Raw genomic sequence first — 18,834 nt, 5'->3', positions numbered from 1 at the left:
GCAAAAATTACCAATTTTAGCATTATATGGTCAAAATAGGCATTTCATAGCTTTTTCAATTTTGATGCACAAGTGGCATTCTGACTTTCTATCTGACATATTTTCATGTGTCAATTTTTGTGTTTCTATGCTTTAATCCAGTTGTATTACTCATTTGTGAACTCTGAATCTTAAGAAAAGAAGATTATCTCAGACAATATGAGCAAAATGTGTTGAATAAATGACCCTCGTCTAACGCCCTGTTTGGATCAAGTTAAATGTTAGGAGTATAGCACATAAAAGTTGAAGTCCATAATAAAGACCTCACTAAATTTGTATAAAAAGCACTAAACAATGTCTTTTGTACCTGTTTTATTTCACATAATATATCTCTTTACTTCTGTAGGATAGCATGTGGTTCAAATATAAGCCTGTTGAGACTAAAATTGCATGCAATTTTTCACTAAAAAGTGAAAAATCTTTGTATCAGACCATACTGTCTGCTAAAAAAGTTGAATGTAAGAGCCTTTTTGTGCTCAGATTTATTGTATCATGTCACTTGAGTGTAGAAATGATAGAAAAGACACAAATTTTTATTTCCTATAGCTTCAATATGCATTTTTTTAAATGTAAATATGTGCTACAGCCTAAATTGACACTAAGTTATTTTTAGTCTTACTTGGCCTAAGACCCTTTTAAACTAATATGAAATGTTATTTGTAAGTTTTCTTTCCATTTAAAGTACATTGAATACATGTGTAGGGATTATTTATAATCAAAAAGCTTCACAAATTTAAAATTGCTGGAAAATATTACATCTTCATGTAAGGCCCTCTTCATTAAAAAACCTCCATTTTCAGGCACAGGCTCATATAAATTTGACTTTTTAAAAAATCATGCTAAGTCTGATATATCAAATGAGTATTCTATTGCTTTAAATACATAATATATTATATATTAAGGCATTTTAAAAGTATTTTTTTGCAATATTTCAATTTTATAAGCCCCAAATGTTGATAGTTGAAATTTCTCAATTTTAACGTTTAAATTTAACACGCAAAGTTGAATATAGAATTAATCATATTGTCTTTAATATATATCCTATTGCTATGAAACTTTGTTAGCAGTCTTATAATATATTAAGCTTAAGTCATACCAAGTTTTTTAAAGATTGGTCAACTTTTTCTATCCTATTAGGTCCGAGTACACAGTTATCGTCCTTTGATTTTCGTTGTCCACGAATAAAGTCCTTAGTGTGGACAGTGTGTTACTTGCCAATGTTTGTTATACCCCTTCCAAATTTATTTCTCCATGTTTTATGCCTCATATTGCAAGTTGGGGGGTGAAATGACACTGTAAAAAAATTGGGGTCATAAATATTAATGTAAAGTATTGATTAGGTCCAGCTGAAAAAGGTCAAAAATTAGCACTTCGGAAGCTGTCAAAAGATTTCAAGACCCCCTCAACATACAAGTGTCCATATTTTGAGTTAGAGCTGAAGGAGTTTTCTATAATTTTGATATAATTTGTCCCAATAGTAGTACAACACACTGTAAAAATATTATTGAGAAAGCGCAGGTGGGATTTTTTTAATTTTCATTTATTGGCTAAAAGAAATGCACTACGAAATAACTGTGTACTCGGACCATATGGCTAAACAAGAGTTTGAAAATAAAACTGTCTTTTACCATATGTGGGTTGAACCAGGAGTTTTCTTTATAGGTGATTTACTTGATGAAAACAGTATTTTTTTTTACTTTAAACATGTGTTAAAGGAATTGTGCGAAAAATATAATCTTAATATTAATTTCTTGGAATACCAATCTTTGCTGCATATGATTCCAAAAGACTGGAAAAATTTAATCACTACTTCAGAGAAAATTACGCACATATCTAACGATAAATTTGAATTTATAAAAAGCAATAGAAAGTCATGTCAGTTCTTTTATAAAAAAATCTTGTCAATGTATACAGAACGTCCTACAAAACTAGAAGACAAAATGTGTAAGGAACTAGGCACTCATATAGAAAATTGGGATTTCATTTATAGTTTACCCTTTTGTTGCACTAAAAACAACAAATTTAGTATGTTCCAGTTTAAGATTTTACATAGAACTCTCGCTAAAAATGCATTATTGCAGAAATATGGGTTTATGTAGTTTCTGTAATGAAACTAAAGAAACTATAAGTCACCTTTTTTGGGAATGTACCCTAGTTAGAAATTTGTGGTTAGAAATAGCAGCACTTGTTCAAGTTGAAAATAATTTAAATTAAATTCTTAATGTGGAAAACATTATTCTTGGGTCAGAGTCTTGGGATATTTCCCTAAACTTATTCACTATTCTGGTCACATGATACATTTTATGAATACACATTAGTGTGTCTTTCTTGTCTTTTCGTTGTAATCATTGATTTAATTGTATTCAAATAATTGTAATCATTTTGTAATCATTGTACCAAATTTAACTTGTGATTATTCTGCCTGTAATGGGCGTCTTTAATTGACAATAAAATATATTTTGATTTGATTTGGTTAAATATTACATTTATACATGTCGCTTTAATACTTCATTACCGACTCTTACGGGTGTCATATCTATGATTAAAAATTCCTACCAAATAGAAAAAATATCTACCTCCTTTTACAGATCCCCTAGAGCAAGAGAGAAATTTGATTGTAAATGGGAGTTAATTAAAAACATAGTTCACATGTGAGGAGAGATCTTTCTATTTTGTACTTCCTTAGGCTTTATAATAGTTCATGTAGAATTAATTATATGTTGATGCACATCACAACTGGACAGTGATTTGTGTGCATCTTAAAAGTACTATCTATGTTTATCGCTATTGTTATATATATATTGATATACTAGTTTTTGTTTGATTGTATTAGAATTATCTCCTCTTGACTTAGGTTTACATTTATTATGTGACTCTGTTCAACATGTTGTCCAACATGTTATCTGTTAATGATCTCTGGTGGCCTCTCCTGGTACCTTTCATGTTCAACATCATTGTATAGGGAGTGATGCATGTAGCTAGAGGAGAAGGCTGATGCAATCATTAACTTTATCAGCATATTCCGGTATTATAATCCAGAGTGATAAAAGATGTGTATGATCTAGTAGAAAATTTAGACAAATTAGCATAACTAACTTATCAATTTTAGACTGTTATTGAAAATTTAATATGTATTATGAAATAACTATATAATTATATATCACAATATATACTTGGTGTATTTTCAGATGAAATAAAAATAAATTACAAAAAAAGTATCAAGACCTTGTTGATTAATATTCTGTATCAACTTCACAAATAATACATGATGGTCTCGATGTATAGATTAAAAAGTAAAAACACAAAAATACTGAACTCCGAGGAAAATTCAAAAAGGAAAGTCCAAAATCAAAAGGCAAATTCAAAAGTCCAAACACATCAAACGAATGGATAAAAACTGTCACATTCCTGACTTGGTACAGGCATTTTCTAATGTAAAAAATGGTGGATTTAACCTGGTTTTATAGCTAGCTAAACCTCTCATTTATATGACAGTCGCATCAAATTCCATGACATTGTCAACGATGCATGAACAAAACAAACATACTGAAAGAGTACTGATGGTGATTGTCATCTTAACAACGTGTTATATTGTTCTTTCATTTGTCTTGGTTCTATTCTTAATATTGCTTTTACTGTTAGATTGTTTTATGTGATACATACCGTCAATGTGTTTATATTATCTTTCATTTTTCGCTGTTGTGATTTGTACATGCGACTTTTTGTGTATTTTTGGTTCTTATAACGTGACTCTGTACATTAAAATATCCCGTCAATATGATATTGTTCTATTATATGTCATTATGATATATGTCTATTATGAATTAGAAAATACGTTGAACCACAAACATCAAAATTATTCAAACGCGTAGTGGAATGAACTATTTGTGGATTCCTGTCAATTCTATATAACTTTTTGACTATTTTAAATCTCGGTCTATTGCTCAAAATAATTCTTTTATACTTTGATTTTTTAACCCTTGTATGCTCACATTGCTCATGTGAAATTTAAAAATTGTTTGTATATACATTGATTGACAAATTTATGTTACGTATAAAATTTTCTGACGTTCGACAAGCGAATCAATGAAGGTGTTTGTAGATATATGTTTTTTGTGTTCTGTTAAATTGTTCCTTTTAAAATTGTTACACGATGATAACTGCTGTACTCATATTTCGATTATTTTATGTATTATGTCTTTCAGTTCACGCATCATTGTAAATATAACGGAATTTGATGAGACTGTCATCAAAATGAGAGGTTTTGCGCTTTAAAACAAAGTTTGATTTAACATTTTCTATATTTGAAAATGCCTGTTCCAAGTCAGGAATATGACAGTTCTTGTTCATTCGTTTTTGGTGGGTTTTGGTCATTTGATTTTGCCATTTGATATTATGGACTTTCCGATTGGATTTTCCTCTGAGTTCAGTATTTTTGAAATTTACATATCTGTTACCATTTGTGTTTTCTTGGAATTTGTTGTTTTATTTCAATATTAAACCAAGAGTTCCAAATGTAAATGTAGTGAAGTTGAAATCCTCGCTTCGTAAATTTAAAAGATGTCACAATAAGTTAGTGGACTAGTACGGAATATCTGTTTCATGCATGATATATTTTCTAAATGTCGTAACTACAGTCCTGTTCCATTTCAACGATTGTAGCCCTTCTAATACGACTATTTACTGGTTGTGTTAATAACATGAACAACATGACAGATACCACATGTTTTGGAGGATCTGCTTACCCTTCAGGAGCACACGGGATTAACCCTCGTTTTCGGTATCGTTCGTGTTGATAACTCTTTAGTTTTCGATGTTGTGTCTTGTGTACTGTTTTTTGTCCATGGCGGTGTCAGTTTATTTATGACAATTAAGTTTGAATGTCCCTCTGGTATCTTCCGACCTATTGCATTTCGTATTTGTTTAATGTGTCTTTATTTGTAGAAAAAAATGGTTTCTTAAGTTTTTTTCCAGTAACTATTCCTCCTTATATCCTACTGGATATTGAATAAAGTCCACTGGACAAGTTGGTGTTTTACAACACTTCCCTGGAGCAGGGTCATTAAGTGAGCAGAATGAAGGCAGATCCCATTCAGGACATCTGAAAAATATGAAAAATAGTTCTAAGTAACTTAACTCAAAATTATTCTTGTAACGTCACCCAACTAGGTTATCTTATTTTTTTCTAGTACAGTTTGTATAATATACTACTAATCAATGCTGTCTTTTTGACACATTTCCCATTTCCATTCTCAATTTTATGTGTCAAAACTTGAGTATTTAAACAAACAGTACCTATTCTGTATTTCCTAATACACATCATGGTATTTCAAATACAAAGTACGATTGACGCACAAATACAAGCCCTGAAATATGTTATTACAATGCATAGCTTTGCTTCTATCAGTAATCAACAAATAAAGGAATATATAAAACATTTGTATTATATGATATAGATTTTATTTGCTTAGGAAAAATAAATTGCCTAATGATCAGGATTTTTCAGGGTTAATTTTTGTTCTGACAAAAAAAATCTATTCTACATTTCTTAATCTAAATCTACGTTGTAACGAATAAACGCTTGACATTTATATTTCAAAATATACTGTTAATTTGAAATATAGATCATGGAATCATATTTTGTTTTACCGCTTGGAACACGATATTCATCTTTAAACGTTTCATCCGAAACGTGTATTCCTGTCTAGTTGCAGAGACTTTTCTTGCAAATACATCTAATTCTTCTTAGCAAGAGCTTTCTTTTCCGGAGAATTGAAAAACAAATATGCTTGAAGTTCTACCAAAATTTCAGGGAAGATGAAGTCTGTGTTTTTGTCTTGTCTTTGAATGGTTTTCGACATACATTGTAACAACAGTTTTCAGTTCCCACCAATCATCAAAAAGAAAACTAGGAGACGTAAAACTATGTTTCATGCACGTCATTTCAGAGTTATAAATGAATCCATTTGGTGACAAAATTTAATCACAGCATTCCATAAATACTATGAACTCCTTTTTAATTAGTCAATTATTCCATCTCGACGTTTGCCTACAGGTATAACATGCACTTAGCTGATTAGTTATTTTCTGCCATGGTGAATTCCAAATAATGTCTGATGAGGTAAACTGTACAGTTCGAGTAGTCCGGACAAAAATTGAACAAGATAGATGGAGACGAATTTTTATATTTCGGGTGCCAAATTCTATTGTAAAATGTTGATTTTGAATTGCCACTATTTTTTTGCAATATACTTAAAAATCACGACATCAGGCTGGAACTTTGCTGATGATATGTGCTAAGTTGAAATTCCTTAAGACATGATTTATATGCAGATTATAAAATAAAGTTAAACATTGGAACAAAGTATGTGACGTTTATTATATACTATATCATAATATACTAATATAATACAAACATCATAAGCCATCCCCATTCTGTATGTGCTTGTCTTAAGGAGAACAAGGGAAACGTTTAGCTTAGATTCTGCAAAGGATATGACTAAAATAACGTTTGACTATATTCTGTTCAAACCTTGAACGACAAAATTATTTTATTTCTACCTATGTGACTGTTGCATGATTATCAACCGGTGTCGCGTGATTCTACATCAGATTTAAAGTTAACATCACAATGTACCTATCAGAGAAAGGACTTAAAATCGTTCAATCCTTTATGAGTGGATTTAACATAGATTATAAAATCGTATTATAATAGATATAGGAAGATGTGGTGTGAGGGCCAATGAGACCACTCTCCATCCAAAAAACAATTTAAAAGTAAACCATTATAGGTCAACCTACGGCAACTTTGTAATGAATGAGGTCATAAAATTTGATATAGGCCTTTTTATGCTTCTTTGTTACATATTTGTTAGTTTTTATAGCGAGTAAGATTATAACACAATTTTGACTACTGAGCATATAACAAAGAAGATGGGGTATGGTTGATAATGAGACAACTCTCTACAAGAGACCAAAATGTCACCGACATTTACAACTATAGGTCACCGTACGGCGTGTAACAAAAAGCAAAGCCCATACCGTATATTCAGCTATAAAAGGCCCCGAAATGACAATATATGACAGTTCAAACGAGAAAACTAAAAGCATTATTAATGCCAAAAAATAAATAAACGAAAAACAAATATGTAACAAATAAACAAAAGACAAGCACTGACTTACGGGTATCTGACTTGGGACAGACACATACATACTTAATGTGGCGAGATAAAACATGCTAGCGAGATCCCAATACTCTCCCTTACTTGGGACAGTGGTATAACATTACCTTTATTTTTGACATTTTTACAAATTATGCCTGTTTGTTTTGTCCGCGTATCGTTTTCAATGTAACGCATACATGTCAGAGGTAAAGCTCGACAAATCAAAGTGCTGGATAGCACCTCTAGAAAGTTTGCAACTATAGCTGTGTATTATTACAAAAAGGTTATAGACGTGTTTTATTTCAAATATGTATTTCATCACAGCTTTGATGTTTTAAACGAAACCATTGTCTCGTCAGTAATAATCAAAAATAACTTTTTTTTATGTTTATCATAAAAGGTTTCGATATTTTCTATTGCAACCCTAAACTGTAGATCTAAAATAATGAAATTTTCATGCAGAAAGCTATGTTAATTTCTTTAAGTACCCATGCCAGGACAACTTCAAGGGCCTGTGAATAAGTATTTTTCTATTGGTTTAGGTCCTTCATAATTGATTTTAGTAAATTAACACGTAAGTTTCTTGTTTGAATTGTTCCACGTGTTTCATACCCGGGCCCTTTATAGCTTTGTACACGTATATGGTACAAATATTTCTTATTATTGGCGACCTTATATACCAGCATTGGTTCTTTGCAAAATATACCGCATCCTTTTTTATAAAAAAGACAGTTACAGTAACTTAAATTAATACAACTGTAACGAAAGTGAATTTATATTAAAGGCTTTTATCCAAAATAAAGGAACATGTAATTTTTACTTGATCTAAATTATATGGTAATAAGCATTGTGTATGCATTCTAATTACACAGTATTGCGCAATAGATGTGTAAGATATTGACATTTGTTTTTTGTCAGAAACCTATATGTTATGTCAAAAATTTGATCGCAATCCAAATTCAGAGCTATATCAAGCTTGAATGTTGTGTCCATACTTGTCTTAACTGTTCAGAAAATATTTAGCAATTTTTACATATGTAAAGGGGCTTAACTCTAAAAGGTATAACTATCGCCACCAAAATTTTAAATTGATTAGTGTTTGTGGTAATGAGAATTGTGTATAAGTTTCATAACATTTGTTTCAGACAAACTAAAACTAAACCTCCGGGTGCGAGAATTTCTCGCTACATTGAAGACCTGTTGGTGACCTTCTGCTGTTGTTTTTTTATTTGGTCGGGTTGTGGTCTCTTTGACACATTCCCCATTTCCATTCTCAATTTTATTAGAGAACAGAAACTAAAATTTCCAGCAACTTTTCTATTTGTAAAGTAGCATAACACGCTAGAATGGTAAAAGTGACGCAACTAAAATTCAAACTTGACTTGTGAATTGTGGTTATGAGCATTGCGTATAAGTTTCATACAATTTGGTTCAGGCACACTTAAGTAAGAGAACAGAGACGAATTTTAGGATATACGGAGGTACGTTTAATATAAAAAAGAAGATGTTGTATGATTGCAATAAGACAGCTATTCGCAAAAGACCAAAATGACACAGACATTAACAACTATATATAGGTCACCGTAATTAAGGGAAGAACGTACATACTTACAGAAGAACAAGGATAAAACTCAATACGGTGGGAGCATTACAACAGCAGTATGACCACAGGAATAAAAAGTGTATATACACTAGATTCATAGAGGTGCTTATAACCTGTAACACATTTTAGCTCCTTTTGTGATATTTGGCATTGTCTTATGAGTCAATCATATTTTTGTTGTAAGATAAGCCATTCGTTTGATATATTACCATGTTATATTATCATTGCCTCTATGTTTGGTTAACAAAGCAATCGAATTTTTATTTATATAGGGCATGCTATGCTATAAACTTTTTCAGATGCACAGGTTTTTCTGTAATCTATCTACATTTAGAGGTGAAAATGCAGACTTTTTAGCCAAAGGGTACACATCATGAACCTTAATCATTTCTACAGCACTTCTCTTCATACCCTGAGGAGCTATATTATTCTGAGAAGTAGATGCTGGCACGGTTGCTTTTAATACGGATGCTATATGATACGAATCTGCGATAGTACACCAGAGGTGGTAAAATGTAAATTATTGGAAGAAGACTGAAGAAGAATTGACGTTGGGTCAATGTTTTTTTTTCTGTTTTTCTGCTTTCAGTTTGATCCACTTGAGCATGCTGGACGAGTCCTGAAGGTCCTTATTGGAATGTGAATACTTAGTATTTAAATAACGGAATTAAAAGTTTTCAAATGATTTTTGGCATCACCTTCAGATCGATGTTATGACAAAAACAATGCATTTTTTTTACCCCAAATCTGTAGTACTAGAAATCTACTTTTAATATTTAGTACTATTTTGAACTAATGTAATATTTAAGTACCTGTATTTTACAGTACTTTATTTGTAATTGAAATTTAGGGACTGTAATTGTTTGGTTACATCGTCAGATATTTAGCATTTTGAAAGTTTGTATATTTCAAATATTTTTCAGTTATGATTTGCAAACATGGACTATTGTGATCACCATTGGTATTATTTCTGTACTAAACATTTGTTGTGTTTTCTTTGGTCGGGTTGTTGTCTTTTTGACACAGTCCCCATTTCCATTCTTAATTATAAAAGTAGCTGTGTAAACAGTTGTTGATGGTTCATATCAACCATTAGAAGCTATGTTATAGTAATGTCTGTCATATTTGTGTTCGTAAATAATTTTGATATAAATTAGACCGTTTCATTTCTTTTTTTTTTCGGGCCTTTTATAGCCGACTATCGACTAGGTTTCTTCACACAGTTAAAAGCCGTATGATTAAATCAATAGGTGTCCCATTTGCAATCAAACCACAGTTACACAATGTATTTTCTTGTTCACCATAACTGCAGACTCTTATCTTTTTCTGTTCGTGACCTTCTGCTGTTGTCTTTTTTTATGGTCGGGTTGTTGTCTCTTTAGCACATTCCCCATTTCAATTCTTGATTTTATTTTTCTGCATATCAAGTGTACATATTACGTAAATTGATTTGTGAGAAAATATCATTGTTAATGAATAAGTCATGATCATTGATATAAAGTTTAATATTTGTTTTTGAATGGATTACTGAATAAAACCTTACACAATTATTATATCTCAATTGGATAAAAAGTTCCACGCCACAAGAAATTACGTTTAATTATCTCATAGTCAAAACAAAAGTCTCAAAACGTCTAGGGATTGTAACATAAATGTATTGATGAATAGTTAATCAGGTGTACAATAAGTGGAACTGTACTAAACAAACTCTGACATAAAAAATAATCAAATATAAACAAATATAAAACCACAATTGCTGTTATGTAGAGGTTCATTTGTTTAAATATTGTAAGCCATGTGGATGTGATGCTTGGTCCGTTTCTGTGTGTGTTACGTTTCGGTGTTATGTCGTTGTTCTCCTCTTATATTTAATGCGTTTCCCTAGGTTTTAGTTTGTTACCCCAATTTTGTTTTTTGTCCATGGATTTATGAGTTTTGAACAGCGGTATACTACTGTTGCCTTTAATTAACATAGATGAAATGGAAAAAATTATCACGCATTTACGTTGTTTACATTTGGATATCAGAATAAAATGGGCAGGTACAGGAAAATAATGCATGTTCGACACTACCCAACATTTCATTAAGGAACCATATTTTAAGCTTCAATTGGCAAGAGCTAGAAAGGTAGACAATACAATTCATACATGATAGTGAATTATCTTATAGTGAAATGTTTTTAACATTTGCCTTGTTCTTCTACAGCTTCTTCATTTAATATATTTCTGATTTTTGATCTCATCATATTGATGACAAAGTAAATTCGGCAACATGGGTCCTCGATATTCAACTTTATCATAAAATTAGAAGTTTGTTCCTAAATGGATCTATTCTATAACTTAAAGCTAAACGTCTTTGTTCAAATACATGTCTTCATTGGAGTACACAATTGGCTTCAAATAAGCACCCTTTTAAATGTTAATATCATATTATTGTCCAAAAATAATGCATATTTAAGGATTTGATATTTTGTCATTTTTATTAAATGAAGTTATTTTGTATACAAAGTAATAGAAATGCTATTGCTATGTTAAATTTGTTATATGCTGATATGATTAATTGATTATCAAACTACCATGGACAGTTTAACCCTTTGTGAACCTACTTCTTTAAAATGACAGAAATCTGCCTTCCAAATTTGAATAGGATTCTGCAAAAACTATGCAGACACTCTTCTTTCTACATCAAAGCGACGAGAGATAGGCCGAGGGATTACAAGTAATACACATGATTCCTCACTGATAATTAGCTAGGGACGGAAACTTACACATACTTTTGAAATAAGTTAGTTTCTGTAGGTATATAATTATGAGCTTACGTCACCAACATTCATCACATTCAAATAGTATAAAATAGTGAAGTATTTGTGATAAAAGGGCTATAGACATGCAAGTGTCAGTTTCCCCTTATGAGGACCAATTTTCCATTTATTGTACCCTTATAAAATGAATTCTTAATTATTACATTGTTTGCCATGAAGTACCGTAAATTCCCAGTGGAATACAAACCAATACCTTAAGTTATTTTACTCCTTTGGCTTCAATGAACTCACATCAACAGACATGTGAATGCATAGAAAAAGTTATAGTTCCTTTCATTTTCTTCTTAAAGTCCAATACAAATTCAATTAGCAATATAAACAAAAGAATAACGAATCAAATAATTCAAGTGTATTTAACTCGTGACCGAAAAACTTTTGATAATTAACAAATGTGCTACGGGCATTCGTGAATGTATTGTTTTATGGTCACTCGTTGAACCTTTTTCTCTTTTTGGATTCTTCGATTATTTATTCTATAACTCTGAACAAGTAATCTCTTCAGTCACACTCTCCAATCACATTCAAACATCTGAGTAATATATATTATATGACTTACAATTCGTTACATCTATAGAATCCTAGATTTGCTTGAAGACATTCACATTTGTATTTACAATCATCAATCCATGTGTCATCCTGTCCATAATATTGTCCCTTGTAAGTACAGGTATTGCTAGCTAAACAGAAGAAAAAAAACATGTTTACAATGTTAATGTAATGTAACCTGTCTTCATTTCATGACATAACCACATAAAGGTTGTGAAGTTGGTTTTTTTTTCTTTTTCTTTCTTTGTCATATTCTTCACCTTTTCTAATCTATTCTTTATTCGTTATTAATTTCTTATTAGTTCCTTATTCGTTTTATAATATACTTATCTATTATACAATTTTATACCTTTTTTTTTATTATAATGTAAGATGACTAATGTTAGAGCGGGTGAAAATACCCTGTCAGGGCGAATATATTCTAATGTAAAATACTGTTTAGAGCAGGTGATAATACCCTAATAGGGCGAATGTATTCTAATGTAAGATACTGATTAGATCAGGTGTTAATACCTTGTCAGGGCGAATGCATTCTAATGTAAGATACTGATTAGATCAGGTGTATATACCCTGTCAGGGCGAATGCATTCTAATGTAAAATACTGTTTAGATCAGGTGAAAATACTCTGTCAGGGCGAATGTATTCTAATGTAAGATACTGTTTAGATGTGTAGAGCAGGTGAAAATACCCTGTCAGGGCGAATGTATTCTAATGTTAGAAACTGCATAGAGCAGGTGAAAATACCCTGTCAGGGCGAATGCATTCTAATGTAAGATACTGTTTAGAGCAGGTGAAAATACCCTGTCAGGGCGAACGTATTATAATGTTAGATACTGTATAGAGCAGGTGAAAATACCCTGTCAGGGCGAATGTATTCTAATGTTATATACTGTATAGAGCAGGTGAAAATACCCTGTCAGGGCGAATGCATTCTAATGTAAGATACTGTTTAGAGCAGGTGAAATTACCCTGTCAGGGCGAACTTATTATAATGTTAGATACTGTATAGAGCAGGTGAAAATACCCTGTCAGGGCGAATGTATTCTAATGTTAGATACTGCACAGAGCAGGTGAAAATACCCTGTCAGGGCAAATGTATTTCAATGTAAGATACTGTTTAGAGCAGGTGAAAATACCCTGTCAGGGCGAATGTATGTTATTGTTAGATACTGTATAGAGCACGTGAAAATATCCTGTCAGGTCGAATGTTTTCTAATAATAGATACTGTTAAGAGCAGGTGAAAATACCCTGTCAAGGCGAATGTATTTCAATGTAAGATACTGTTTAGAGCAGGTGAAAATACCTTGTCAGGGCGAATGCATTTTAATGTAAGATACTGTTTTAGAGCAGGTGAAAATTCCCTGTCAGGGCGAACGTATTTTAATGTAAGATAATGTTTAGAGCAGGTGAAAATACCCTGCCAGGGCGAATGTATTCTAATGTTAGATACTGTATAGAGCAGGTGAAAATATCCTGTCAGGGCGAGTGTATTTTAATGTTAGATACTGTATAGAGCAGGTGAAAATACCCTGTCAGGGCGAATGTATTTCAATGTAAGATACTGTTTAGAGCAGGTGAAAATACCCTGTCAGGGCGAATGTATGTTAATGTTAGATACTGTATAGAGTACGTGAAAATATCCTGTCAGGTCGAATGTTTTCTAATGTAAGATACTGTTTAGAGCAGGTGACAATATCATGACAGGGCGAATGTATTCTAATGTTAGATACTGTTTAGAGCAGGTGAAAATACCCTGTCAGAGCGAATGAATTCTACTGTAAGGTACTGTTATAGCAGGGAAAAATACCCTGTTAGGGCGAATATATTATAATGTAAGATACTGTTTAGAGCACGTGAAAATACCCTATTTAGGTGAATGTATTCTTATGTAAGATACTGTTCAGAGCAGGAGAAAATACCCTGCCAGGACGAATGTATTCTAATGTAAGGTACTGTTTAGAGCAGGTGATAGTACCGTGTTAGGGCGAATGTATTCTTATGTAAGATTACTGTTTAGTGCAGGTGAAAATACCCTGCCAGGGCGAATGTGTTCTAATGTTAAATACTGTATAGAGCAGGTAAAAATACCTTGTAAGGGCGAATGTATTTTAATGTAAAATACTGTTTAGAGCAGGTGAAAATATTCTGTTAGGGCGAATGTATTCTAATGTACGATACTGTTTAAAGCAGGTGAAAATACCCTGTCAGGGCGAGTGCATTCTAATGTAAGGTACTGTTTATAGCAGGTAAAAATGCCTTGTCAGGGCGAATGTATTCTAATGTAAGAAACTGTTTAGAGCACGTGAAAATATCCTGTAAGGACGAATGTATTCTAATGTAAGATACTGTTTAGAGCAGGTGTTAATACCCTGTCAGGGCGAATGTATTCTAATGTAAGATATTGTTTAGAGCAGGTGATAATACCCTGTCAGGGCGAATGTATTCTAATGTAAGATACTGTTTAAAGCAGGAGAAATTACCAAGTAACATAATTTTCATTTTTCTGTCTGTTATGAGCTATTTATTCGTTCCTCATTTGCTTTATATACTTTTTATTGTCTTTTTCATATATTATTGCTGATGTTAGCTCAGGATTTGTCGATGTGACACAGCCTTATTAGCGCTTACATATTAGTTACAGAGCAGGACTGATACCCTGTTCTTCATCGCTACTCATTTGGTTCTGATTTGTATTTCATACTTTGCTTCTTTTTAATGGTTACGTCTTTTTACTTTATAAATGTGTGATCGTAGTCTTAGGTTATATGAGTTTGAGCGTATAAAACAGTTAAAGCACTGTTACTTGTTCATTCTTTATAGTTTTTTTTAAACTTTGTCCTTTTTTGAAATTGTCTTTTTTTTTTTTCTTGTAGATGAAAATATTCAGATATATTGTATCTATTCGTTTTACGCGCTCGACTGATTTCTTATTCACTTTTTATAAATTGTTTTTTTTATTATCATGTCTCATGTGTTGGATTTTAGTTATCTTGGTCTGTTATTTTTATTCATTCCTTATTCATTTCATACACATTACCGGTTTTATTTTAATTTTTGTTTTGCATTTCATTTGCCTCTTTTAAATGATTTTCGTCTTTTAGTTTTCTTGTTTTTGGTGTTCGTTGTTGATTCGTTGGAGTATAATAAACCTGTTGGCACATATTTCAATGTCTTCGCGCTTGATTTATACTCTGCTACTTATTTGTTACCTTTTTGTTTTTAATGTGCTCTTCACAAAGTGACTGTTTTAAAGGTATATGATATGACATGCCAAAAATAAGCTTAAATGAATTTAGACGACCTGCTTTCGTACAAATAACTTACATTGCTATGAAGTAAATGTTCAAGACCACACCAGAGTGATTTAGACTATGAACCTTGATTGTTCAAGCTTTGGAAGATAAATGCAGCCTGCGGTACTCAGTTAATTGTTTGGTGGTGCCCGCGGTACTCTGTTAATTGTTTGGTGGTGCCCGCGGTACTCAGTTAATTGTTTGGTGGTGCTCGCGGTACTCAGTTAATTGTTTGGTGGTGCCCGCGGTACTCAGTTAATTGTTTGGTGGTGCTCGCGGTACTCAGTTAATTGTTTGGTGGTGCCCGCGGTACTCAGTTAATTGTTTGATGGTGCTCGCGGTACTCAGTTAATTGTTTGGTGGTGCTCGCGGTTCTCAGTTAAATGTATGGTGGTGCCCGCGGTACTCAGTTAATTGTTAAATGGTGCTTGCGGTACTCAATTAATTGTTTGGTGGTGCTCGCGGTACTCGGTTAATTGTTTGGTGGTGCCCGCGGTACTCAGTTAATTGTTTGATGGTGCTCGCGGTACTCAGTTTATTGTTTGGTGGTGCCCGCGGTACTCAGTTAATTGTTTGATGGTGCTCGCGGTACTCAGTTAATTGTTTGGTGGTGCTCGCGGTACTCAGTTGATTGTTTGATGGTGCCCGCGGTACTCAGTTAATTGTTTGGTGGTGCTCGCGGTACTCAGTTAATTGTTTGGTGGTGCCCGCGGTACTCAGTTAATTGTTTGGTGGTGATAGGAACCAGTATAGGACTGAATATCTTAGCATTGTCGACCGAACCACTTTGTATAATGGACAGATGGACCATAGACACCATTATAGGACTGAATATCTTATCATTGTCGACCGAACCACTTTGTATAATTGACAGATGGACCATAGACACCATTATAGGACTGAATATCTTAGCATTGTCGACCGAACCACTTTGTATAATGGACAGATGGACCATAGACACCATTATAGGACTGAATATCTTAGCATTGTCGACCGAACCACTTTGTATAATGGACAGATGGACCATAGACACCAGTTGACCACCATTATAGGACTGAATATCTTAGCATTGTCGACCGAACCACTTTGTATAATGGACAGATGGACCATAGACACCAGTTGACCACCATTATAGGACTGAATATCTTAGCATTGTCGACCGAACCACTTTGTATAATGGACAGATGGACCATAGACACCAGTTGACCACCATTATAGGACTGAATATCTTAGCATTGTCGACCGAACCACTTTGTATAATGGACAGATGGACCATAGACACCAGTTGACCACAACAGAGTAATTCAAACAATGAACCTTGCTTGTTGGGCGTATTGGAAGATAGTTACATCCAGTGTTGTTTAATGTGTTTTCGTTGTTGTGCTTATAAAGATATATATGAGGGAAGATGGTAATCTCCAACTTGCAGACCTGACAACCAAGTCTGGTGTACCATTGGATTGTGTTTATCAGATAAGATTCCAACCAATCGGTGTTTTATAATGTGTTTGAATTTTAATGAGTGATTAAGAAAAAAAAGAAGATTTAAAAGAAATGTGCAATGTGTTAATTGTACTTACGTATAGTAGGTATAGGGTATTGAACACATTCAACATGACCACAACATTGACCGTTTGGTATAACAACACTACATATCCTAGGCAGATGGTCGTACACAGGACAACTAAAAATATAAGTAATCATGTTTACTTTTCTGGAAATATGTGCAAAAAATAGCTATATTATTGAGATTATATTGAAGGAAATATGTTTTTGGCCAAAAGGAAAACACCCCAAAAGTTTACATGTACTGAAATTTAGTAACTGATTTAGCATATTTCTCAAATCCGATGACGACCCTATGAATGTTCAACTGAATCATGTCTTTTTTAATTGTATACTCGAAGCGAAATTGAAAGCCGGTTGGTTTCAATGCTTCATGGCGACACTGTAACAATATCTTAGTATGCACTTAACGGTGCACTATTCTGTCTTTGTAAGTTTCACTATAAAGGTAAGCTATACACAGAATCAAAGTTAAACAAACAGGTCAATGTGAACTACTCTGTCTATGAAAATTTCACTATAAAGGTAAGCTATACATAGAATCAAAGTTGAACAAACAGGTCAATGTGAACAACTCTGTCTTAGTAAGTTTCACTATAAAGGTAAGCTATATATAGAATCCAAGTTAAACAAACAGGTCAATGTGAACTACTCTGTCTTTGTTAGTTTCACTATAAAGGTAAGCTATACACAGAATCAAAGTTAAACAAACAGGTCAATGTGAACCACTCTGTCTTTGTAAGTTTCACTATAAAGGTAAGCTATACATAGAATCAAAGTTAAACAAACAGGTCAATGTGAACTACTCTGTCTTTGTTAGTTTCACTATAAAGGTAAGCTATACACAGAATCAAAGTTAAACAAACAGGTCAATGTGAACTACTCTGTCTTTGTAAGTTTAACAATAAAGGTAAGCTTTATATAGAATCAACGTTAAACAAACAGGTCCATGTGAACTACTCTGTCTATGTAAGTTTCACTATAAAGGTAAGCTATACACAGAATCAAAGTTAAACAAACAGGTCAATGTGAACTACTCTGTCTTTGTAAGTTTCACTATAAAGGTAAGATATATATAGAATCAAAGTTAAACAAACAGGTCAATGTGAACTACTCTGTCTTTGAAAGTTTCACTATAAAGGTAAGCTATACACAGAATCAAAGTTAAACAAACAGGTCAATGTGAACCACTCTGTCTTTGTAAGTTTCACTATAAAAGTAAGCTATACACAGAATCAAAGTTAAACAAACAGGTCAATGTGAACTACTCTGTCTTTGTAAGTTTCACTATAAAGGTCAGCTATAACCAGAATCAAAGTTAAACAAACAGGTCAATGTGAACTACTCTGTCTGAGTAAGTTTCACTATAAAAGTAAGCTATACACAGAATCAAAGTTAAACAAACAGGTCAATGTGAACTATTCTGTCTATGTAAGTTTCACTATAAAGGTAAGCTATAATCAGAATCAAAGTTAAACAAACAGGTCAATGTGAACTATTCTGTCTATGTAAGTTTCACTTTAAAGGTAAGCTATACAAAGAATCAAAGTTAAACAAACAGGTCAATGTGAACTACTCTGTCTTTGTTAGTTTCACTATAAATATAAGCTATACAAAGAATCAAAGTTTAACAAACAGTTCAATGTGCACTATTATGTCTTTGTTAGTTTCACTTTAGAACATACTCATCCCTTCTCGTCCAATGAAAAGTAAGATTTTTGCCCTCTTATTTTCATAGTACATGGTTTTCCATGCACTATGAAATGCTATACATGAATGACTTTTCATTGTCAGTTAATTA

The 18,834-nt window shown here is 32.7% G+C and overlaps 1 protein-coding gene and 1 long non-coding RNA gene across 2 annotated transcripts in view; both read right to left on the bottom strand.

Moving 5' to 3' along the window:
* The window catches only part of LOC139522644 (uncharacterized), a 234,360-nt gene that overhangs the window by 130,269 nt on the left and 85,257 nt on the right, over positions 1 to 18,834 (bottom strand). The gene's annotated exons all lie outside the window — the stretch shown is intronic.
* On the bottom strand, positions 4,473 to 17,152 carry LOC139522756 (uncharacterized). Its single transcript, XR_011664487.1, has 3 exons — positions 17,048 to 17,152; positions 12,183 to 12,303; positions 4,473 to 5,140 (listed from the first exon to the last, which is right to left on the bottom strand). It is a non-coding gene; the product is annotated as an uncharacterized lncRNA (long non-coding RNA).

Source organism: Mytilus edulis, chromosome 5 (genome assembly GCF_963676685.1).
Source record: "Mytilus edulis chromosome 5, xbMytEdul2.2, whole genome shotgun sequence".
Lineage (NCBI taxonomy): Eukaryota > Metazoa > Mollusca > Bivalvia > Mytilida > Mytilidae > Mytilus > Mytilus edulis.
This window is presented reverse-complemented; position numbering and strand designations above follow the sequence as displayed.